Raw genomic sequence first — 23,714 nt, 5'->3', positions numbered from 1 at the left:
CTCCTCACATTCAGAATATGCCCTCCCTCTGGAGAGTGATGGGGAATGAGGGAGGGAACACCTCAGATTCAGGGCATCTCGTGATGGGGCAGGGATGAAACTCCTCAGATTCAGGGCAGCCCCTCCCACTGGAGAGTGATGGGGAGGAAAGGGAACTCCTCAGATTCAGGGCATCTCCTCCCTCTGGAGAGTGAATGGGAATGGAGAGAACGCCTCCGATACAGGGCATCAACTCCCTCTGGACAGCGATGGGGAAGGGAGGAAACACCTCAGATTCAGAACATGCCTTCCCTCTGGAGAGTTTTGGGGAAGGGAGGTAACTCCTCAGATTCAGGGTGTCACCTCCCTCTGGTGAGTGATGGGGAGCTAAGGAAACGCCTCAGATTCAGGGCATCTCCTCCCTCTGGAAAGTGATGGGGAAGGGAGGGAACTCCTCAGATTCAGGGCATCTGCTCCCTCTGGAGAGTGAAGGGGAAGGGAGGGAACACCTCAGATTCAGGGCATCTCCTCCCTCTGGAGAGTGATGGGGAAGGGAGGGAACTCCTCAGACTCAGAACATGCCCTCCCTCTGTAGAGTAATGGGGATGGGTGGGAACTCCTCAGATTCAGTACATGCCCTCCCTCTGGAGAGTGATGGGGAAGGGAGGGAACTCCTGAGATTCAGAACATCTTGTGATGGGGTAGGGAGGAAACTCTTCAGATCAGGGCAGCTCCTCCCACTGGAGAGTGATGGGGAGGGAAGGAACTCCTCAGATTCAGGGCATCTACTCTCTCTGGAGAGTGAATGGGAATGGAGAGAACTCCTCAGATTCAGGGCATCTCCTCCCTCTGGAGAGTGAAGGAGAAGGTAGGAAACTCTGCAGATTCCGAATATGCCCTCCCTCTGGAGAGTGATGGGGAAGGGAGGGAACTCCTCAGATTCAGGGTGTCCCCTCCCTCTGGTGAGTGATGGGGAAGGGAGGAAACTCCTCAGATTCAAGAAATTAACTGACTCTGGAGAGTGATGGGGAAGGAAGGAGCTCCTCAAACTCAGAACATGCCCTCCCTCTGGAGAGTGATGGGGAAGGGAAGGAACTCCTCAGAATCAGGGCATCTTGTGATGGTGCAGGGAGGAAACTCCTCAGATTCAGGGCAGCTTCTCCCACCAGAGAGTGATGGGGAGGGAAGGCAACTCCTCAGATTCAGGGCATTTCCTCCCTCTGGAGAGTGAATTGGAATGGAGAGAACTCCTCAGATTCAGGGCATCTCCTCCCTCTTGAAAGTGATGGGGAAGGGAGGAAACTCCTCAGATTCAGAACATGCCCTCCCTCTGGAGAGTGATGGGGAAGGGAGGGAACTCCTCATATTCAGGGTGTCACCTCCCTCTGGTGAGTGATGGGGAAGGAAGGAAACGCCTCTGATTCAGAGCATCTCATCCCTCTGGAAAATGATGGGGAAAGTAGGGAAATCCTCAGATTCAATGCATCTGCTCCCTCTGGAGAGTGATGAGGAAGGGAGGAACCTCCTCAGATTCAGAGCAGCTTCTCCCACTGGAGAGTGATGGGGAGGGAAGACAACTCCTCAGATTCAGGGCATTTCCTCCCTCTGGAGAGTGAATTGGAATGGAGAGAACTCCTCAGATTCAGGGCATCTCCTCCCTCTTGAAAGTGATGGGGAAGGGAGGAAACTCTTCAGATTCAGAACATGCCCTCCCTCTGGAGAGTGATGGGGAAGGGAGGGAACTCCTCATATTCAGGGTGTCACCTCCATCTGGTGAGTGATGGGGAGGGAAGGCAACTCCTCAGATTCAGGGCATGCCCCCCCTCTGGAAAGTGATGGGGAAAGTAGGGAACTCCTCAGATTCAATGCATCTCCTCCCTCTGGAAAGCGATGGGGAAGGGAGGGAACTCCTCAGATTCAGGGCATCTCCTCCCTCTGGAGAGTGATGGGGAAGAGAGGAAACTTCTCAGATTCAGGGCATCTTCTCCCTCTGGAGGGTAATGGGGAAGGGAGGAAAGTCCTCAGATTCAGGGCATCTCCTCCCTCTGGAGAGTGATGGGGAAGATAGGAAACTTCTCAGATTCAGGGCATCTTCTCCCTCTGGAGGGTAATGGGGAAGGGAGGAAAGTCCTCAGATTCAGAACATGCCGTCCCTCTGTAGAGTGATGGGGAAGGAAGGAAACTACTCAGATTTAGAACATTTCCTCCTTCTGGAGAGTGATGGGGAAGGAAGGAAACTCCTCAGATTCAGGGCATCTCCTCCCTCTGGAGAGTGATGGGGAAGGGAGAGAACTCCTTAGATTCAGAGCATCTCCTTTCTCTGGAAAGTGATGGGGAAGGGATGGAACTCCTCATATGCAGGGCATCTGCTCCCTCTGGAGAGTGATGGGGAAGTGAGGGAATGTCTCAGACTCAGGGCATCTCCTCCCTCTGGAGAGTAATGGGAAAGGGAGGAAACTTCTCAGATTCAGAACATGCCCTCCCTCTGGAGAGTGATGGGGAAAGTAAGATACTTCTCAGATTCTGGGCATCTACCCCCTCTGGAGAGTGATGGGGAAGGAAGGAAACTACTCAGATTCAGGGCATCTCCTCCCTCTGGAAAGTGATGGGGAAGGGACGGAACTCCTCAGATTCAGGGCATCTGCTCCCTCTGTAGAGTAATGGGGATGGGTGGGAACTCCTCAGATACAGGGCATCTCCTTTCTCTGGAGAGTGATGGGAAATGGAGGAAACTTTTCAGATTCAGGACATCTCCTCCCTCTGGAGATTGATTGGGAAGGGAGGAAACTCCTCAGATTCAGGGCATCTTCTCCCTCTGGAGAGTGATGGGTAAGGGAGGCAAGTACTCAGATTCAGAACATGCCCTCCCTCTAGAGAGTGATGTGGAAGGGAGGATACTCCTCAGATTCTGGGCCTCTACTCCATCTGGAGAGTGATGGGGAAGGAAGGCAACTCCTCAGATTCAGGGCAATTCCTGCCTCTGGAGAGTGATGGGGAAGCGAGGGAACTCCTCACATTCAGAACATGCCCTCCCTCTGGAGAGTGATGGGGAATGAGGGAGGGAACACCTCAGATTCAGGGCATCTCGTGATGGGTTAGGGATGAAACTCCTCAGATTCAGGGCAGCTCCTCCCTCTGGAGAGTGATGTGGAGGGAAGGGAACTCCTCAGATTCAGGGCATCTTCTCCCTCTGGAGAGTGAATGGGAATGGAGAGAACGCCTCCGATTCAGGGCATCAACTCCCTCTGGACAGCGATGGGGAAGGGAGGAAACGCCTCAGATTCAGAACATGCCTTCCCTCTGGAGAGTTTTGGGGAAGGGAGGTAACTCCTCAGATTCAGGGTGTCACCTCCATCTGGTGAGTGATGGGGAGGGAAGGCAACTCCTCAGATTCAGGGCATGCCCCCCCTCTGGAAAGTGATCGGGAAAGTAGGGAACTATTCAGATTCAAGGCATCTCCTCCCTTTGGAAAGCGATGGGGAAGGGAGGGAACTCCTCAGATTCAGGGAATCTCCTCCCTCTGGAGAGTGATGGGGAAGAGAGGAAACTTCTCAGATTCAGGACATCACCTCCCTCTGGAGAGTGATGGGGAAGGGAGGGAACTCCTCAGATTCAGGGCATCTTCTCCCTCTGGAGGGTAATGGGGAAGGGAGGAAAGTCATCAGATTCAGGGCATATCCTCCCTCTGGAGAGTGATGGGGAAGGGAGGAAACTCCTCAGATTCAGAACATGCCCTCCCTCTGTAGAGTGATGGGGAAGGAAGGAAACTACTCAGATTTAGAACATTTCCTCCCTCTGGAGAGTGATGGGGAAGAAAGGAAACTCCTCAGATTCAGGGCATCTCCTCCCTCTGGAGAGTGATGGGGAAGGGAGAGAACACCTCAGATTCAGAGCATCTCCTTTCTCTGGAAAGTGATGGGGAAGGGATGGATCTCCTCATATGCAGGGCATCTGCTCCCTCTGGAGAGTGATGGGGAAGTGAGGGAATGTCTCAGACTCAGGGCATCTCCTCCCCCTGGAGAGTAATGGGAAAGGGAGGAAACTTCTCAGATTCAGAACATGCCCTCCCTCTGGAGAGTGATGGGGAAAGGAGGATACTTCTCAGATTCTGGGCATCTTCCCCCTCTGGAGAGTGATGGGGAAGGAAGGAAACTACTCAGATTCAGGGCATCTCCTCCCTCTGGAAAGTGATGGGGAAGGGACGGAACTCCTCAGATTCAGGGCATCTGCTCCCTCTGTAGAGTAATGGGGATGGGTGGGAACTCCTCAGATACAGGGCATCTCCTTTCTCTGGAGAGTGATGGGAAATGGAGGAAACTTTTCAGATTCAGGGCATCTCCTCCCTCTGGAGATTGATTGGGAAGGGAGGAAACTCCTCAGATTCAGGGCATCTTCTCCCTCTGGAGAGTGATGGGTAAGGGAGGCAAGTCCTCAGATTCAGAACATGCCCTCCCTCTAGAGAGTGATGTGGAAGGGAGGATACTCCTCAGATTCTGGGCCTCTACTCCATCTGGAGAGTGATGGGGAAGGAAGGCAACTCCTCAGATTCAGGGCAATTCCTGCCTCTGGAGAGTGATGGGGAAGCGAGGGAACTCCTCACATTCAGAACATGCCCTCCCTCTCGAGAGTGATGGGGAATGAGGGAGGGAACACCTCAGATTCAGGGCATCTCGTGATGGGTTAGGGATGAAACTCCTCAGATTCAGGGCAGCTCCTCCCTCTGGAAAGTGATGCGGAGGGAAGGGAACTCCTCAGATTCAGGGCATCAACTCCCTCTGGACAGCGATGGGGAAGGGAGGAAACGCCTCAGATTCAGAACATGCCTTCCCTCTGGAGAGTTTTGGGGAAGGGAGGTAACTCCTCAGTTTCAGGGTGTCACCTCCCTCTGGTGAGTGATGGGGAACTAAGGAAACGCCTCATATTCAGGGCATCTCCTCCCTCTGGAAAGTGATGGGGAAGGGACAGAACTCCACAGATTCAGGGCATCTGCTCCCTCTGGAGAGTGAAGGGGAAGGGAGGGAACACCTCAGATTCAGGGCATCTCCTCCCTCTGGAGAGTGATGGGGAAGGGAGGGAACTCCTCAGACTCAGAACATGCCCTCCCTCTGTAGAGTGATGGGGATGGGTGGGAACTCCTCAGATTCAGAACATGCCCTCTCTCTGGAGAGTGATGGGGAATGGAGGGAACTCCTCAGATTCAGAACATCTTGTGATGGGGCATGGGCGAAACCCCTCAGATTCAGGGCATCTCCTCTCTCTGGAGAGTGATGGGGAAGTGAGGGAAAGACTCAGATACAGGGCATCTCTTTTCTCTGGAGAGTGATGGGAAATGGAGGAAACTTTTCAGATTCAGGGCATCTCCTCCCTCTGGAGATTGATTGGGAAGTGAGGGAACTCCTCACATTCAGAATATGCCCTCCCTCTGGAGAGTGATGGGGAATGAGGGAGGGAACACCTCAGATTCAGGGCATCTCGTGATGGGGCAGGGATGAAACTCCTCAGATTCAGGGCAGCCCCTCCCACTGGAGAGTGATGGGGAGGAAAGGGAACTCCTCAGATTCAGGGCATCTCCTCCCTCTGGAGAGTGAATGGGAATGGAGAGAACGCCTCCGATACAGGGCATCAACTCCCTCTGGACAGCGATGGGGAAGGGAGGAAACACCTCAGATTCAGAACATGCCTTCCCTCTGGAGAGTTTTGGGGAAGGGAGGTAACTCCTCAGATTCAGGGTGTCACCTCCCTCTGGTGAGTGATGGGGAGCTAAGGAAACGCCTCAGATTCAGGGCATCTCCTCCCTCTGGAAAGTGATGGGGAAGGGAGGGAACTCCTCAGATTCAGGGCATCTGCTCCCTCTGGAGAGTGAAGGGGAAGGGAGGGAACACCTCAGATTCAGGGCATCTCCTCCCTCTGGAGAGTGATGGGGAAGGGAGGGAACTCCTCAGACTCAGAACATGCCCTCCCTCTGTAGAGTAATGGGGATGGGTGGGAACTCCTCAGATTCAGTACATGCCCTCCCTCTGGAGAGTGATGGGGAAGGGAGGGAACTCCTGAGATTCAGAACATCTTGTGATGGGGTAGGGAGGAAACTCTTCAGATCAGGGCAGCTCCTCCCACTGGAGAGTGATGGGGAGGGAAGGAACTCCTCAGATTCAGGGCATCTACTCTCTCTGGAGAGTGAATGGGAATGGAGAGAACTCCTCAGATTCAGGGCATCTCCTCCCTCTGGAGAGTGAAGGAGAAGGTAGGAAACTCTGCAGATTCCGAATATGCCCTCCCTCTGGAGAGTGATGGGGAAGGGAGGGAACTCCTCAGATTCAGGGTGTCCCCTCCCTCTGGTGAGTGATGGGGAAGGGAGGAAACTCCTCAGATTCAAGACATTAACTGACTCTGGAGAGTGATGGGGAAGGAAGGAGCTCCTCAAACTCAGAACATGCCCTCCCTCTGGAGAGTGATGGGGAAGGGAAGGAACTCCTCAGAATCAGGGCATCTTGTGATGGTGCAGGGAGGAAACTCCTCAGATTCAGGGCAGCTTCTCCCACCAGAGAGTGATGGGGAGGGAAGGCAACTCCTCAGATTCAGGGCATTTCCTCCCTCTGGAGAGTGAATTGGAATGGAGAGAACTCCTCAGATTCAGGGCATCTCCTCCCTCTTGAAAGTGATGGGGAAGGGAGGAAACTCCTCAGATTCAGAACATGCCCTCCCTCTGGAGAGTGATGGGGAAGGGAGGGAACTCCTCATATTCAGGGTGTCACCTCCCTCTGGTGAGTGATGGGGAAGGAAGGAAACACCTCTGATTCAGAGCATCTCATCCCTCTGGAAAATGATGGGGAAAGTAGGGAAATCCTCAGATTCAATGCATCTGCTCCCTCTGGAGAGTGATGAGGAAGGGAGGAAACTCCTCAGATTCAGAGCAGCTTCTCCCACTGGAGAGTGATGGGGAGGGAAGACAACTCCTCAGATTCAGGGCATTTCCTCCCTCTGGAGAGTGAATTGGAATGGAGAGAACTCCTCAGATTCAGGGCATCTCCTCCCTCTTGAAAGTGATGGGGAAGGGAGGAAACTCTTCAGATTCAGAACATGCCCTCCCTCTGGAGAGTGATGGGGAAGGGAGGGAACTCCTCATATTCAGGGTGTCACCTCCATCTGGTGAGTGATGGGGAGGGAAGGCAACTCCTCAGATTCAGGGCATGCCCCCCCTCTGGAAAGTGATGGGGAAAGTAGGGAACTCCTCAGATTCAATGCATCTCCTCCCTCTGGAAAGCGATGGGGAAGGGAGGGAACTCCTCAGATTCAGGGCATCTCCTCCCTCTGGAGAGTGATGGGGAAGAGAGGAAACTTCTCAGATTCAGGGCATCTTCTCCCTCTGGAGGGTAATGGGGAAGGGAGGAAAGTCCTCAGATTCAGGGCATCTCCTCCCTCTGGAGAGTGATGGGGAAGATAGGAAACTTCTCAGATTCAGGGCATCTTCTCCCTCTGGAGGGTAATGGGGAAGGGAGGAAAGTCCTCAGATTCAGAACATGCCGTCCCTCTGTAGAGTGATGGGGAAGGAAGGAAACTACTCAGATTTAGAACATTTCCTCCTTCTGGAGAGTGATGGGGAAGGAAGGCAACTCCTCAGATTCAGGGCAATTCCTGCCTCTGGAGAGTGATGGGGAAGCGAGGGAACTCCTCACATTCAGAACATGCCCTCCCTCTCGAGAGTGATGGGGAATGAGGGAGGGAACACCTCAGATTCAGGGCATCTCGTGATGGGTTAGGGATGAAACTCCTCAGATTCAGGGCAGCTCCTCCCTCTGGAAAGTGATGCGGAGGGAAGGGAACTCCTCAGATTCAGGGCATCAACTCCCTCTGGACAGCGATGGGGAAGGGAGGAAACGCCTCAGATTCAGAACATGCCTTCCCTCTGGAGAGTTTTGGGGAAGGGAGGTAACTCCTCAGTTTCAGGGTGTCACCTCCCTCTGGTGAGTGATGGGGAACTAAGGAAACGCCTCATATTCAGGGCATCTCCTCCCTCTGGAAAGTGATGGGGAAGGGACAGAACTCCACAGATTCAGGGCATCTGCTCCCTCTGGAGAGTGAAGGGGAAGGGAGGGAACACCTCAGATTCAGGGCATCTCCTCCCTCTGGAGAGTGATGGGGAAGGGAGGGAACTCCTCAGACTCAGAACATGCCCTCCCTCTGTAGAGTGATGGGGATGGGTGGGAACTCCTCAGATTCAGAACATGCCCTCTCTCTGGAGAGTGATGGGGAATGGAGGGAACTCCTCAGATTCAGAACATCTTGTGATGGGGCATGGGCGAAACCCCTCAGATTCAGGGCATCTCCTCTCTCTGGAGAGTGATGGGGAAGTGAGGGAAAGACTCAGATACAGGGCATCTCTTTTCTCTGGAGAGTGATGGGAAATGGAGGAAACTTTTCAGATTCAGGGCATCTCCTCCCTCTGGAGATTGATTGGGAAGTGAGGGAACTCCTCACATTCAGAATATGCCCTCCCTCTGGAGAGTGATGGGGAATGAGGGAGGGAACACCTCAGATTCAGGGCATCTCGTGATGGGGCAGGGATGAAACTCCTCAGATTCAGGGCAGCCCCTCCCACTGGAGAGTGATGGGGAGGAAAGGGAACTCCTCAGATTCAGGGCATCTCCTCCCTCTGGAGAGTGAATGGGAATGGAGAGAACGCCTCCGATACAGGGCATCAACTCCCTCTGGACAGCGATGGGGAAGGGAGGAAACACCTCAGATTCAGAACATGCCTTCCCTCTGGAGAGTTTTGGGGAAGGGAGGTAACTCCTCAGATTCAGGGTGTCACCTCCCTCTGGTGAGTGATGGGGAGCTAAGGAAACGCCTCAGATTCAGGGCATCTCCTCCCTCTGGAAAGTGATGGGGAAGGGAGGGAACTCCTCAGATTCAGGGCATCTGCTCCCTCTGGAGAGTGAAGGGGAAGGGAGGGAACACCTCAGATTCAGGGCATCTCCTCCCTCTGGAGAGTGATGGGGAAGGGAGGGAACTCCTCAGACTCAGAACATGCCCTCCCTCTGTAGAGTAATGGGGATGGGTGGGAACTCCTCAGATTCAGTACATGCCCTCCCTCTGGAGAGTGATGGGGAAGGGAGGGAACTCCTGAGATTCAGAACATCTTGTGATGGGGTAGGGAGGAAACTCTTCAGATCAGGGCAGCTCCTCCCACTGGAGAGTGATGGGGAGGGAAGGAACTCCTCAGATTCAGGGCATCTACTCTCTCTGGAGAGTGAATGGGAATGGAGAGAACTCCTCAGATTCAGGGCATCTCCTCCCTCTGGAGAGTGAAGGAGAAGGTAGGAAACTCTGCAGATTCCGAATATGCCCTCCCTCTGGAGAGTGATGGGGAAGGGAGGGAACTCCTCAGATTCAGGGTGTCCCCTCCCTCTGGTGAGTGATGGGGAAGGGAGGAAACTCCTCAGATTCAAGACATTAACTGACTCTGGAGAGTGATGGGGAAGGAAGGAGCTCCTCAAACTCAGAACATGCCCTCCCTCTGGAGAGTGATGGGGAAGGGAAGGAACTCCTCAGAATCAGGGCATCTTGTGATGGTGCAGGGAGGAAACTCCTCAGATTCAGGGCAGCTTCTCCCACCAGAGAGTGATGGGGAGGGAAGGCAACTCCTCAGATTCAGGGCATTTCCTCCCTCTGGAGAGTGAATTGGAATGGAGAGAACTCCTCAGATTCAGGGCATCTCCTCCCTCTTGAAAGTGATGGGGAAGGGAGGAAACTCCTCAGATTCAGAACATGCCCTCCCTCTGGAGAGTGATGGGGAAGGGAGGGAACTCCTCATATTCAGGGTGTCACCTCCCTCTGGTGAGTGATGGGGAAGGAAGGAAACACCTCTGATTCAGAGCATCTCATCCCTCTGGAAAATGATGGGGAAAGTAGGGAAATCCTCAGATTCAATGCATCTGCTCCCTCTGGAGAGTGATGAGGAAGGGAGGAAACTCCTCAGATTCAGAGCAGCTTCTCCCACTGGAGAGTGATGGGGAGGGAAGACAACTCCTCAGATTCAGGGCATTTCCTCCCTCTGGAGAGTGAATTGGAATGGAGAGAACTCCTCAGATTCAGTGCATCTCCTCCCTCTTGAAAGTGATGGGGAAGGGAGGAAACTCTTCAGATTCAGAACATGCCCTCCCTCTGGAGAGTGATGGGGAAGGGAGGGAACTCCTCATATTCAGGGTGTCACCTCCATCTGGTGAGTGATGGGGAGGGAAGGCAACTCCTCAGATTCAGGGCATGCCCCCCCTCTGGAAAGTGATGGGGAAAGTAGGGAACTCCTCAGATTCAATGCATCTCCTCCCTCTGGAAAGCGATGGGGAAGGGAGGGAACTCCTCAGATTCAGGGCATCTCCTCCCTCTGGAGAGTGATGGGGAAGAGAGGAAACTTCTCAGATTCAGGGCATCTTCTCCCTCTGGAGGGTAATGGGGAAGGGAGGAAAGTCCTCAGATTCAGGGCATCTCCTCCCTCTGGAGAGTGATGGGGAAGATAGGAAACTTCTCAGATTCAGGGCATCTTCTCCCTCTGGAGGGTAATGGGGAAGGGAGGAAAGTCCTCAGATTCAGAACATGCCGTCCCTCTGTAGAGTGATGGGGAAGGAAGGAAACTACTCAGATTTAGAACATTTCCTCCTTCTGGAGAGTGATGGGGAAGGAAGGAAACTCCTCAGATTCAGGGCATCTCCTCCCTCTGGAGAGTGATGGGGAAGGGAGAGAACTCCTTAGATTCAGAGCATCTCCTTTCTCTGGAAAGTGATGGGGAAGGGATGGAACTCCTCATATGCAGGGCATCTGCTCCCTCTGGAGAGTGATGGGGAAGTGAGGGAATGTCTCAGACTCAGGGCATCTCCTCCCTCTGGAGAGTAATGGGAAAGGGAGGAAACTTCTCAGATTCAGAACATGCCCTCCCTCTGGAGAGTGATGGGGAAAGTAAGATACTTCTCAGATTCTGGGCATCTACCCCCTCTGGAGAGTGATGGGGAAGGAAGGAAACTACTCAGATTCAGGGCATCTCCTCCCTCTGGAAAGTGATGGGGAAGGGACGGAACTCCTCAGATTCAGGGCATCTGCTCCCTCTGTAGAGTAATGGGGATGGGTGGGAACTCCTCAGATACAGGGCATCTCCTTTCTCTGGAGAGTGATGGGAAATGGAGGAAACTTTTCAGATTCAGGACATCTCCTCCCTCTGGAGATTGATTGGGAAGGGAGGAAACTCCTCAGATTCAGGGCATCTTCTCCCTCTGGAGAGTGATGGGTAAGGGAGGCAAGTACTCAGATTCAGAACATGCCCTCCCTCTAGAGAGTGATGTGGAAGGGAGGATACTCCTCAGATTCTGGGCCTCTACTCCATCTGGAGAGTGATGGGGAAGGAAGGCAACTCCTCAGATTCAGGGCAATTCCTGCCTCTGGAGAGTGATGGGGAAGCGAGGGAACTCCTCACATTCAGAACATGCCCTCCCTCTGGAGAGTGATGGGGAATGAGGGAGGGAACACCTCAGATTCAGGGCATCTCGTGATGGGTTAGGGATGAAACTCCTCAGATTCAGGGCAGCTTCTCCCTCTGGAGAGTGATGTGGAGGGAAGGGAACTCCTCAGATTCAGGGCATCTTCTCCCTCTGGAGAGTGAATGGGAATGGAGAGAACGCCTCCGATTCAGGGCATCAACTCCCTCTGGACAGCGATGGGGAAGGGAGGAAACGCCTCAGATTCAGAACATGCCTTCCCTCTGGAGAGTTTTGGGGAAGGGAGGTAACTCCTCAGATTCAGGGTGTCACCTCCATCTGGTGAGTGATGGGGAGGGAAGGCAACTCCTCAGATTCAGGGCATGCCCCCCCTCTGGAAAGTGATCGGGAAAGTAGGGAACTATTCAGATTCAAGGCATCTCCTCCCTTTGGAAAGCGATGGGGAAGGGAGGGAACTCCTCAGATTCAGGGCATCTCCTCCCTCTGGAGAGTGATGGGGAAGAGAGGAAACTTCTCAGATTCAGGACATCACCTCCCTCTGGAGAGTGATGGGGAAGGGAGGGAACTCCTCAGATTCAGGGCATCTTCTCCCTCTGGAGGGTAATGGGGAAGGGAGGAAAGTCATCAGATTCAGGGCATATCCTCCCTCTGGAGAGTGATGGGGAAGGGAGGAAACTCCTCAGATTCAGAACATGCCCTCCCTCTGTAGAGTGATGGGGAAGGAAGGAAACTACTCAGATTTAGAACATTTCCTCTCTCTGGAGAGTGATGGGGAAGAAAGGAAACTCCTCAGATTCAGGGCATCTCCTCCCTCTGGAGAGTGATGGGGAAGGGAGAGAACACCTCAGATTCAGAGCATCTCCTTTCTCTGGAAAGTGATGGGGAAGGGATGGATCTCCTCATATGCAGGGCATCTGCTCCCTCTGGAGAGTGATGGGGAAGTGAGGGAATGTCTCAGACTCAGGGCATCTCCTCCCCCTGGAGAGTAATGGGAAAGGGAGGAAACTTCTCAGATTCAGAACATGCCCTCCCTCTGGAGAGTGATGGGGAAAGGAGGATACTTCTCAGATTCTGGGCATCTTCCCCCTCTGGAGAGTGATGGGGAAGGAAGGAAACTACTCAGATTCAGGGCATCTCCTCCCTCTGGAAAGTGATGGGGAAGGGACGGAACTCCTCAGATTCAGGGCATCTGCTCCCTCTGTAGAGTAATGGGGATGGGTGGGAACTCCTCAGATACAGGGCATCTCCTTTCTCTGGAGAGTGATGGGAAATGGAGGAAACTTTTCAGATTCAGGGCATCTCCTCCCTCTGGAGATTGATTGGGAAGGGAGGAAACTCCTCAGATTCAGGGCATCTTCTCCCTCTGGAGAGTGATGGGTAAGGGAGGCAAGTCCTCAGATTCAGAACATGCCCTCCCTCTAGAGAGTGATGTGGAAGGGAGGATACTCCTCAGATTCTGGGCTTCTACTCCATCTGGAGAGTGATGGGGAAGGAAGGCAACTCCTCAGATTCAGGGCAATTCCTGCCTCTGGAGAGTGATGGGGAAGCGAGGGAACTCCTCACATTCAGAACATGCCCTCCCTCTCGAGAGTGATGGGGAATGAGGGAGGGAACACCTCAGATTCAGGGCATCTCGTGATGGGTTAGGGATGAAACTCCTCAGATTCAGGGCAGCTCCTCCCTCTGGAAAGTGATGCGGAGGGAAGGGAACTCCTCAGATTCAGGGCATCAACTCCCTCTGGACAGCGATGGGGAAGGGAGGAAACGCCTCAGATTCAGAACATGCCTTCCCTCTGGAGAGTTTTGGGGAAGGGAGGTAACTCCTCAGTTTCAGGGTGTCACCTCCCTCTGGTGAGTGATGGGGAACTAAGGAAACGCCTCATATTCAGGGCATCTCCTCCCTCTGGAAAGTGATGGGGAAGGGACAGAACTCCACAGATTCAGGGCATCTGCTCCCTCTGGAGAGTGAAGGGGAAGGGAGGGAACACCTCAGATTCAGGGCATCTCCTCCCTCTGGAGAGTGATGGGGAAGGGAGGGAACTCCTCAGACTCAGAACATGCCCTCCCTCTGTAGAGTGATGGGGATGGGTGGGAACTCCTCAGATTCAGTACATGCCCTCCCTCTGGAGAGTGATGGGGAAGGAAGGAAACTCCTCAGATTCAGGGAATCTCCTCCCTCTGGAGAGTGATGGGGAAGGGAGAGAACTCCTCAGATTCAGAGCATCTCCTTTCTCTGGAGAGTGATGGGGAAGGGATGGAACTCCTCAGATTCAGGGCATCTGCTCCCTCTGGAGAGTGATGGGCAAGTGAGGGAACGTCTCAGACTCAGGGAATCTCCTCCCTCTGGAGAGTGATGGGAAAGGGAGGAAACTTCTCAGATTCAGGGCATCTCCTCCCTCTGGAGAGTGATGGGTAAGGGAGGGAAGTCCTCAGATTCAGAACATGCCCTCCCTCTGGAGAGTAATGGGGAAAGGAGGATACTGCTCAGATTCTGGGCATCTACCCCCTCTGCAGAGTGATGGGGAAGGAAGGAAATGCCTCAGATTCAGGGCATATCCTCCCTTGGGAAAGTGATGGGGAAGGGACGGATCTCCTCAGATTCAGGGCATCTGCTCCCTCTGGTGAGTGATGGGGAAGGGAGGAAACTCCTCAAGTTCAGGGCATCTCCTCTCTCTGGAGAGTGATGGGGAAGTGAGGGAACGACTCAGATACAGGGCATCTCTTTTCTCTGGAGAGTTATGGGAAATGGAGGAAACTTTTCAGATTCAGGGCATCTCCTCCCTCTGGAGATTGATTGGGAAGCGAGGGAACTCCTCACATTCAGAACATGCCCTCCCTCTGGAGAGTGATGGGGAATGAGGGAGGGAACACCTCAGATTCAGGGCATCTTGTGATGGGTTAGGGATGAAACTCCTCAGATTCAGAACATGCCCTCTTGTTCTGACTTGAGTGTCGTGTAGACCGATGAGACCTCCGTCCCCAAGTGACGCACAGGGGAACTAAATAGAAACCTGCTGTGCGACCCTTGAGGCCACAGGTGAGAGATGTCTTCTCGGATCCACGGAGCCTCTTGGAACACCGATGCTGCTGTCAAGAAGGAATGAGGTTAAGCACCAGGCAAGCACAATACAATGAGGAAAACAAGTAACTAAAGTGTCTTACCTATCTGGTGTAATGGAGACCCAGGTGACCTAGTAGGGAGGTTCGAGGCTCATTAGATGCGGCGATCTCTGGAATGGTAGAACCGCAGGTTCAGCGTGGATGAAGAGTAGCCACCTGTGGGAGTCAGGGCTTGACTTGAATCCCCAGTAGGGAAAAGGCGTAGAAGATCAGCAAGGTACCAAGGGATGATCCAAAGACAAGTCGAGATGCAGTCCAAATATCCGGCAACAGGTAAAGAGTTCCAAGCAAAAGTACCAAGGGGTGTCCGAGGGAGTCCGAGATAGAGTTCCGTGATCAAGGTAACAAGGAGCAAGTTGTAACGCCAAACAGTGTCCGAAGCCAGCTGAGAAGCAATGAGCGTTTTGTCTCTCAGACCTTTATACTGATCGCCCCTGGGTCACGTGACTTCTCTGGGTCATGTGACGTCCACCAAGATCACATGGGGAACGCCGTAGTGTATCACGTGACTGGCGTGAGGACGTAAGGCCGCCCTTTCTGCTATACGTTCTCCAAGGCAGTTGCCAATGCAAAAAGGGTTGCAATCGAGCCCGTACACTGGTACGGAGTTTTCGGTTCTGTGGGTTCACCGAATCACTTGAGCCTCGAAGCTTGGGAGGGGATGTTGGGGGAATGTGGGCAGTGTTCTGATGTGTCGTGGCCTGGTGTGCAGAGGATCGCCTAACATAGCCCCCCCCCAACGGCCCACGACCCCGTGGGCAGGACGGATGATCCCTATGGAAGCGGGTTACCAACCGCGGGGCGTTCAAATCAGATGCGGAAACCCACGAACGCTCCTCCGGGCCGTAACCCGTCCAATCCACCAGATACTGGAGCCTACCCCTAAACCACCTAGAACCCAAAATGGCCGACACCTCAAAAACATCAGGAGAGGTCAAGGACACCGGCGCAACAGGGGTCCAAAGACGGACTGAGTCGGGACAGGGTTTGAGGAGGGATACATGAAACACAGGATGGATACGCCAAGAGCTGGGGAGTACTAAACGGAAAGCCACCGGATTAACAACCTGTGAGATCACATACGGCCCGACAAAGCGAGGCAGCAACTTCCGGCAACCCACTAGGCGAAGATGCCGGGAAGATAACCAGACCCTAGAACCCACCACCAGAGGGGGAGCAGCACGACACTTGCCATCCACACGGGCCTTCATGGAGGCCTTCGCTTCAGTGAGATGAACCACTGTACTTGCATGAATAGCCGAAAGATCCCTAAGACATATCGTGGCCGCAGGATTCAAAGAACCAGAGGCATCAGGGACCGGCAAAACCTTGGGATGTTGACCATAGAGGGCGTAAAAAGGAGAATAACCAGTAGCTGAATGAGCCGCGTTGTTATATGCGAACTCCGCAAGTCGCAAAACGGCCAACCAAGAGGACTGATGTTGCAATATGAGGCAACGAAGGTATTGTTCCATCGATTGATTCGTCCTTTCGGTCTGGCCATCGGTCTCCGGATGATAGGCCGAAGAATACCTCGTATCGATGCCCAACAGTTTCGTCAAGGACCTCCAAAAGCGAGAGGTGAACTGTGAACCTCGATCGGAAACAATGACCGTAGGGAGGCCGAATAGCATAAACACATGCTCAAAAAACAAGTCCGCCAAGACAGGGGCCGAAGGGATACCCCTACAAGGAACAAAACGGGCCATTTTAGTGAACGTGTCCACCACTACCCAGACGGTGTCAAAGCCTTTGGACTTGGGGAGATCGGTAACGAAATCCATTGTTAACGTATGCCAGGGCCTGGGAGGTACCGGAAGTGGAAGCAACAATCCAACCGGTCGACCCCTTTGATGTTTAGCCTGAGCACATACCGCACAAGATCTGACATAACACTCTACATCGCGCTTCATAGAAGGCCACCAACACCAACGCTTGAGAAGATCTAAAGTGCGCTCTTGTCCGGGATGGGCATTAAAGGGAGCGTCATGAGACCACTCAAGGGCTAGATTACGTGTATCAGGTGTAGGAAGAAACAGGCGTTCATGTACGAAAGGTAAACCATCAGAATATACAGGATCCCATTCTCGCAACTGGTCAGAATGATTGCTAGTCCAGGACCGGACCGAATCTAATAGCGATAATGAGGGTGTACAGAGACAAATCACATGGCTTTTACCGAGAACAGTGTCGGGGAATGTAGGCAACTGGACCCCTCCCGGAGAACGTGACAAGGCATCCGCCTTCTCATGTGAAGTGCCAGGACGGTGCATGATATGGAAATCAAAGGCGGAAAAGAAAAGATGCCATCGGACCTGTCTGCTATTGATGCATTTCAAAGAAGCCAGATCCTGTAGGTTCCGATGATCGGAGTATACCGTGACGGGATGCCTAGCCCCCAGGAGATGATGACGCCAGACACGGAAAGCATCCATGACAGCCAAGAGTTCTTTCTCCGTGACGGTATAATGAGACTCAGTACTGGAAAACTTACGGGAATGATATGCAACTGGATGTAATTTGCCTGTATTTGGACATGTTTGTGATAATACCGCACCGAGGGCAAAGGAAGAGGCATCCGCCTCTACTATGAACGGAAGATCAGGATTAGGATGTTGGAGTACCGGTGCGGTAGTAAAGGCGGTTTTCAAAGCCTCAAAAGCCTCCTGCTGTTCTCTCTGCCATTGATAAGATACCTGAGGACTAGTCAGGGCCGTAAGCGGGGCTACAATCGCGGAAAAGGAAGAAATGAAACGTCTGTAAAAGTTGGCGAACCCTAAAAAAGCCTGCAAGGATTTGAGTGTACGAGGTACTGGCCAATCTAATACTGCTTTGACCTTAGATTCATTCATGGATAACGCCCCAGGGGTGATGTGAAAACCCAAAAACTCGACAGTTGTCTTATGGAACTGACATTTCTCAGGTTTGGCAAACAAGGAATGTTCTCTCAAACGGGTCAATATTTCTCGGACATGATTCACGTGTTCATCAAGATCACGAGAAAAGATTAGGATATCATCCAAGTACACAACCATATAAACATCCAGTATATCCCTGAATATGTCGTTCATGAATCGTTGGAAAGTGGCCGGGGCGTTACATAGGCCAAAGGGCATGACCAGATATTCGTACAAGCCATACCGAGTGCAGAAAGCGGTCTTCCACTCATCTCCCTCGCGGACGCGTACTAAGTTGTATGCGCCGCGTAGGTCAAGCTTAGTGAAAACGGAAGCGTGTGTTAAATGGTCTAGAAGTGGAGTGATTAACGGGATGGGATACCTATCCTTTTTAGTGATAGCGTTAAGACGCCGATAATCTACACAAGGGCGTAAATCCCCCTCCTTCTTGGGTACAAAGAAGATAGGACTTGCCGCGGGTGAAGTGGAGGGGCGGATGTGTCCTAATCGCAGGGCGTTCTGTACATAGTCTTTCAACGCCAGTTCCTCCGAAGGGGACAAAGAATAGATCCTGCCCGAAGGAATATTGGAATCGGGAAGCAGTTCGATTGGGCAGTCATATGGTCTGTGTGGAGGGAGTACCTCAGACGAGCCCCGGTCGAACACTGACTCGAATTCTCTGTATTCTGGCGGAATCCCAGATACCAACCCCCCAACAGTATGGGTATGCACAAGCTCCGGATCGTCGACAGTCAGTGTGAGTTGGGCTAAGGCCCCCAAGGCCCGGGAAGGTGTGTCAGGGGCTTGATGGACCGGAAGACAATAATTCTGACAGATATCAGACTCAAAGACTACAGTACCTGACTGCCAATTGATCAATGGATTATGTTCATGTAACCATGGAATCCCTAGGATGATGCCGAATTGGGGTGTGGTGATCAAATCAAAACTCAGGGTTTCGGTGTGTACTTCTTGTATGGTTAACAAGAGGGGTGCGGTTTGCTGTCTGACAGGACCAGAAACCAGTGCTGAGCCGTCTACGGCTTGGACATGTTCCGGTCGAGTTTTCACCACTAAAGGTAGGTTGAGGGAATGGGCCAAATCAATATCTATGTAATTACCAGTGGCACCTGAATCAATAATGATATTGACTGCATGAAGAAGGCCTGTAGAGGGACATAGGGTAGCCTTTACCGAAATGGGTTGAACACGAGTAAAGGCAAGGGAGGTACCCGGAGAAGATGACGGAACACTCGACCTGTTCTCCGGTTCTAAGGTCGAGCCGTCCGAAAAACCTGACTCTTCCTGGGCCGTCGAGGACACTCTTTCACGAAATGTCCAGTGGTACCACAATAAAAGCATGCATTATCCACCCTTCTACGTTCTCTCTCAGATGTTGTAATAGGACTACGTAACCCTCCCACTTGCATAGGTTCTTCGGTACTGGAAGCAGGAGTGCCAACAAGAGTGGGAGAGGAAGTGGCCCCCAATTCAGCTCTACGCTCCGATCGTCGTGCATCCATCTGCAAGACCAGATCAACCAATTCCTGATACTGAGTAGGCATAGAAGGGATCATTGCTAATGCATCTTTCATGGTGTTACTCAACCCCCTATAGAAAACCACCGCCCTCTTGTTTTCTGGCCATGATGTTTCCGCAACTAGCTGATTGAATCGGGTGATGTAATCTATCAGAGACCTTTTACCCTGAGTCAATTCCAACAACTCCAAATCCCTAGACTGTACCTTGTGTCGGGTATCGAATACTCGGGCCATTTCTAGGACCAGCAAATCAAAGTCATAAAGAACCGGGCTATTGTTCTCTAACAGGGGATTAGCCCAAGCAGCTGCTGTTCCGGCCAAATGGGAAAGGGCGAAGGCAGCTTTAGCAGTGGTGGTGGAAAAAGCCAAAGGTCTGCATAGGAAATGTAACTTGCACTGATTAATAAAGGTTCTGAACTTCTTGGGATCCCCTTGATAGCGTTCAGGAGCGGCTAGGGGGGAAGGGGTTGGGAGTATCATCGGAGTTGGGACTACAGGAGCAGTAACGGGAGAGGGTGTAGTGGAGGAGCTGGTATCGCCAAACTCAGGGTCTGCAGGAAGGGAATGTTGAACACTTTGTATGGAATCTAACCTTTGATGGATCACAGTGTTTGCGGCGGCCATATCTGCCCTTAATATTGTAATTGCCTGAACCAAAGCAGCTATGGGTTCATCCGTGGATCCCTGCATCGTCTGACACGACTATACGGCTTCTCAGTCTGTTCTGACTTGAGTGTCGTGTAGACCGATGAGACCTCCGTCCCCAAGTGACGCACAGGGGAACTAAATAGAAACCCGCTGTGCGACCCTTGAGGCCACAGGTGAGAGATGTCTTCTCGGATCCACGGAGCCTCTTGGAACACCGATGCTGCTGTCAAGAAGGAATGAGGTTAAGCACCAGGCAAGCACAATACAATGAGGAAAACAAGTAACTAAAGTGTCTTACCTATCTGGTGTAATGGAGACCCAGGTGACCTAGTAGGGAGGTTCGAGGCTCATTAGATGCGGCGATCTCTGGAATGGTAGAACCGCAGGTTCAGCGTGGATGAAGAGTAGCCACCTGTGGGAGTCAGGGCTTGACTTGAATCCCCAGTAGGGAAAAGGCGTAGAAGATCAGCAAGGTACCAAGGGATGATCCAAAGACAAGTCGAGATGCAGTCCAAATATCCGGCAACAGGTAAAGAGTTCCAAGCAAAAGTACCAAGGGGTGTCCGAGGGAGTCCGAGATAGAGTTCCGTGATCAAGGTAACAAGGAGCAAGTTGTAACGCCAAACAGTGTCCGAAGCCAGCTGAGAAGCAATGAGCGTTTTGTCTCTCAGACCTTTATACTGATCGCCCCTGGGTCACGTGACTTCTCTGGGTCATGTGACGTCCACCAAGATCACATGGGGAACGCCGTAGTGTATCACGTGACTGGCGTGAGGACGTAAGGCCGCCCTTTCTGCTATACGTTCTCCAAGGCAGTTGCCAATGCAAAAAGGGTTGCAATCGAGCCCGTACACTGGTACGGAGTTTTCGGTTCTGTGGGTTCACCGAATCACTTGAGCCTCGAAGCTTGGGAGGGGATGTTGGGGGAATGTGGGCAGTGTTCTGATGTGTCGTGGCCTGGTGTGCAGAGGATCGCCTAACACCTCTCTCTGGAGAGTGATGGGGAATGGAGGGAACTCCTCAGATTCAGAACATCTCGTGATGGGGCAGGGACGAAACCCCTCAGATTCAGGGCATCTCCTCCCTCTGGTGAGTGATGGGGAAGGGAGGAAACTCCTCATATTCAGGGCATCTTCTCTCTCTCGAGAGTGATGGGGAAGTGAGGGAACGACTCAGATACAGGGCATCTCTTTTCTCTGGAGAGTGATGGGAAATGGAGGAAACTTTTCAGATTCAGGGCATCTCCTCCCTCTGGAGATTGATTGGGAAGCGAGGGAACTCCTCACATTCAGAACATACCCTCCATCTGGAGAGTGATGGGGAATGAGGGAGGGAACGCCTCTGATTCAGGGCATCAACTCCCTCTGGACAGCGATGGGGAAGGGAGGAAACGCCTCAGATTCAGAACATGCCTTCCCTCTGGAGAGTTTTGGGGATGGGAGGTAACTCCTCAGATTCAGGGTGTCACCTCCCTCTGGTGAGTGATGGGGAACTAAGGAAACGCCTCAGATTCAGGGCATCTCCTCCCTCTGGAAAGTGATGGGGAAGGGACAGAACTCCTCAGATTCAGGCCATCTGCTCCCTCTGGAGAGTGAAGGGGAAGGGAGGGAACACCTCAGATTCAGGGCATCTCCTCCCTCTGGAGAGTGATGGGGAAGGGAGGGAACTCCTCAGACTCAGAACATGCCCTCCCTCTGTAGAGTAATGGGGATGGGTGGGAACTCCTCAGATTCAGTACATGCCCTCCCTCTGGAGAGTGATGGGGAAGGGAGGGAACTCCTGAGATTCAGAACATCTTGTAATGGGGTAGGGAGGAAACTCTTCAGATCAGGGCAGCTCCTCCCACTGGAGAGTGATGGGGAGGGAAGGGAACTCCTCAGATTCAGGGCATCTCCTCCCTCTGGAGATTGATTGGGAAGCGAGGGAACTCCTCACATTCAGAACATGCCCTCCCTCTGGAGAGTGATGGGGAATGAGGGAGGGAACGCCTCCGATTCAGGGCATCAACTCCCTCTGGACAGCGATGGGGAAGGGAGGAAACGCCTCAGATTCAGAACATGCCTTCCCTCTGGAGAGTTTTGGGGAAGGGAGGTAACTCCTCAGATTGAGGGTGTCATCTCCCTCTGGTGAGTGATGGGGAACTAAGCAAACGCCTCAGATTCAGGGCATCTCCTCCCTCTGGAAAGTGATGGGGAAGGGACAGAACTCCTCAGATTTAGGGCATCTGCTCCCTCTGGAGAGTGAAGGGGAAGGGAGGGAACACCTCAGATTCAGGGCATCTCCTCCCTCTGGAGAGTGATGGGGAAGGGAGGGAACTCCTCAGACTCAGAACATGCCCTCCCTCTGTAGAGTAATGGGGATGGGTGGGAACTCCTCAGATTCAGTACATGCCTTCCCTCTGGAGAGTGATGGGGAAGGGAGGGAACTCCTGAGATTCAGAACATCTTGTGATGGGGTAGGGAGGAAACTCTTCAGATCAGGGCAGCTCCTCCCACTGGAGAGTGATGGGGAGGGAAGGGAACTCCTCAGATTCAGGGCATCTCCTCTCTCTGGAGAGTGAATGGGAATGGAGAGTACTCCTCAGATTCAGGGCATCTCCTCCCTCTGGAGAGTGAAGGAGAAGGGAGGGAACTCCTCAGATTCAGGGTGTCCCCTCCCTCTGGTGAGTAATGGGGAAGGGAGGAAACTCCTCAGATTCAAGACATTAACTGACTCTGGAGAGTGATGGGGAAGAAAGGAACTCCTCAAACTCAGAACATGCCCTCCCTCTGGAGAGTGATGGGGAAGGGAGGGAACTCCTCAGAATCAGGGCATCTTGTGATGGTGCAGGGAGGAAACTCCTCAGATTCAGGGCAGCTTCTCCCCCTGGAAAGTGATGGGGAGGGAAGGCAACTCCTCAGATTCAGGGCATTTCCTCCCTCTGGAGAGTGAATTGGAATGGAGAGAACTCCTCAGATTCAGGGCATCTCCTCCCTCTGGAAAGCGATGGGGAAGGGAGGAAACTCATCAGATTCAGAACATGCCCTCCTTCTGGAGAGTGATGGGGAAGGGAGGGAACTCCTCATATTCAGGGTGTCACCTCCCTCTGGTGAGTGATGGGGAAGGAAGGAAACGCCTCAGATTCAGGGCATCTCCTCCCTCTGGAAAGTGATGGGGAAAGTAGGGAACTCCTCAGATTCAATGCATCTGCTCCCTCTGGAGAGTGATGAGGAAGGGAGGGAACTCCTCAGATTCAGAGCATCTCCTCCCTCTGGAGAGTGATGGGGAAGAGAGGAAACTTCTCAGATTCAGGACATCACCTCCCTCTGGAGAGTGATGGGGAAGGGAGGGAACTCCTCAGATTCAGGGCATCTCATCCCTCTGGAGAGTGATGGGGAAGAGAGGAAACTACTCAGATTCAGGACATCGCCTTCCTCTGGAGAGTGATGGGGAAGGGAGGGAACTCCTCAGATTCAGGGCATCTCCTCCCTCTGGAGAGTGATGGGGAAGAGAGGCAACTCCTCATACTCTGAACATGCCCTCCCTCAGCAGAGTGATGGGGAAGGGATGAAACTCCTCAGATTCAGGGCATCTGCTCCCTCTGGAGAGTGATGGGCAAGTGAGGGAACGTCTCAGACTCAGGGCATCTCCTCCCTCTGGAGAGTGATGGAAAAGGGAGGAAACTTCTCAGATTCAGTGCATCTCCTCCCTCTGGAGAGTGATGGGTAAGGGAGGGAAGTCCTCAGATTCAGAACATGCCCTCCCTCTGGAGAGTGATGGGGAAAGGAGGATACTTCTGAGATTCTGGGCATCTACCCCCTCTGGAGAGTGATGGGGAAGGAAGAAAATGCCTCAGATTCAGGGCATCTCCTCCCTTGGGAAAGTGATGGGGAAGGGACGGATCTCCTCAGATTCAGGGCATCTGCTCCCTCTGGTGAGTGATGGGGAAGGGACGAAACTCCTCATATTCAGGGCATCTCCTCTCTCTGGAGAGTGATGGGGAAGTGAGGGAACGACTCAGATACAGGGCATCTCTTTTCTCTGGAGAGTGATGGGAAATGGAGGAA

Source organism: Ambystoma mexicanum, chromosome 4p, assembly GCF_040938575.1.
Source record: "Ambystoma mexicanum isolate Mex_15411 chromosome 4p, UKY_AmexF1_1, whole genome shotgun sequence".
Taxonomy (NCBI): Eukaryota; Metazoa; Chordata; class Amphibia; order Caudata; family Ambystomatidae; genus Ambystoma; species Ambystoma mexicanum.
Note: the sequence above shows the minus strand (reverse complement) of the source record.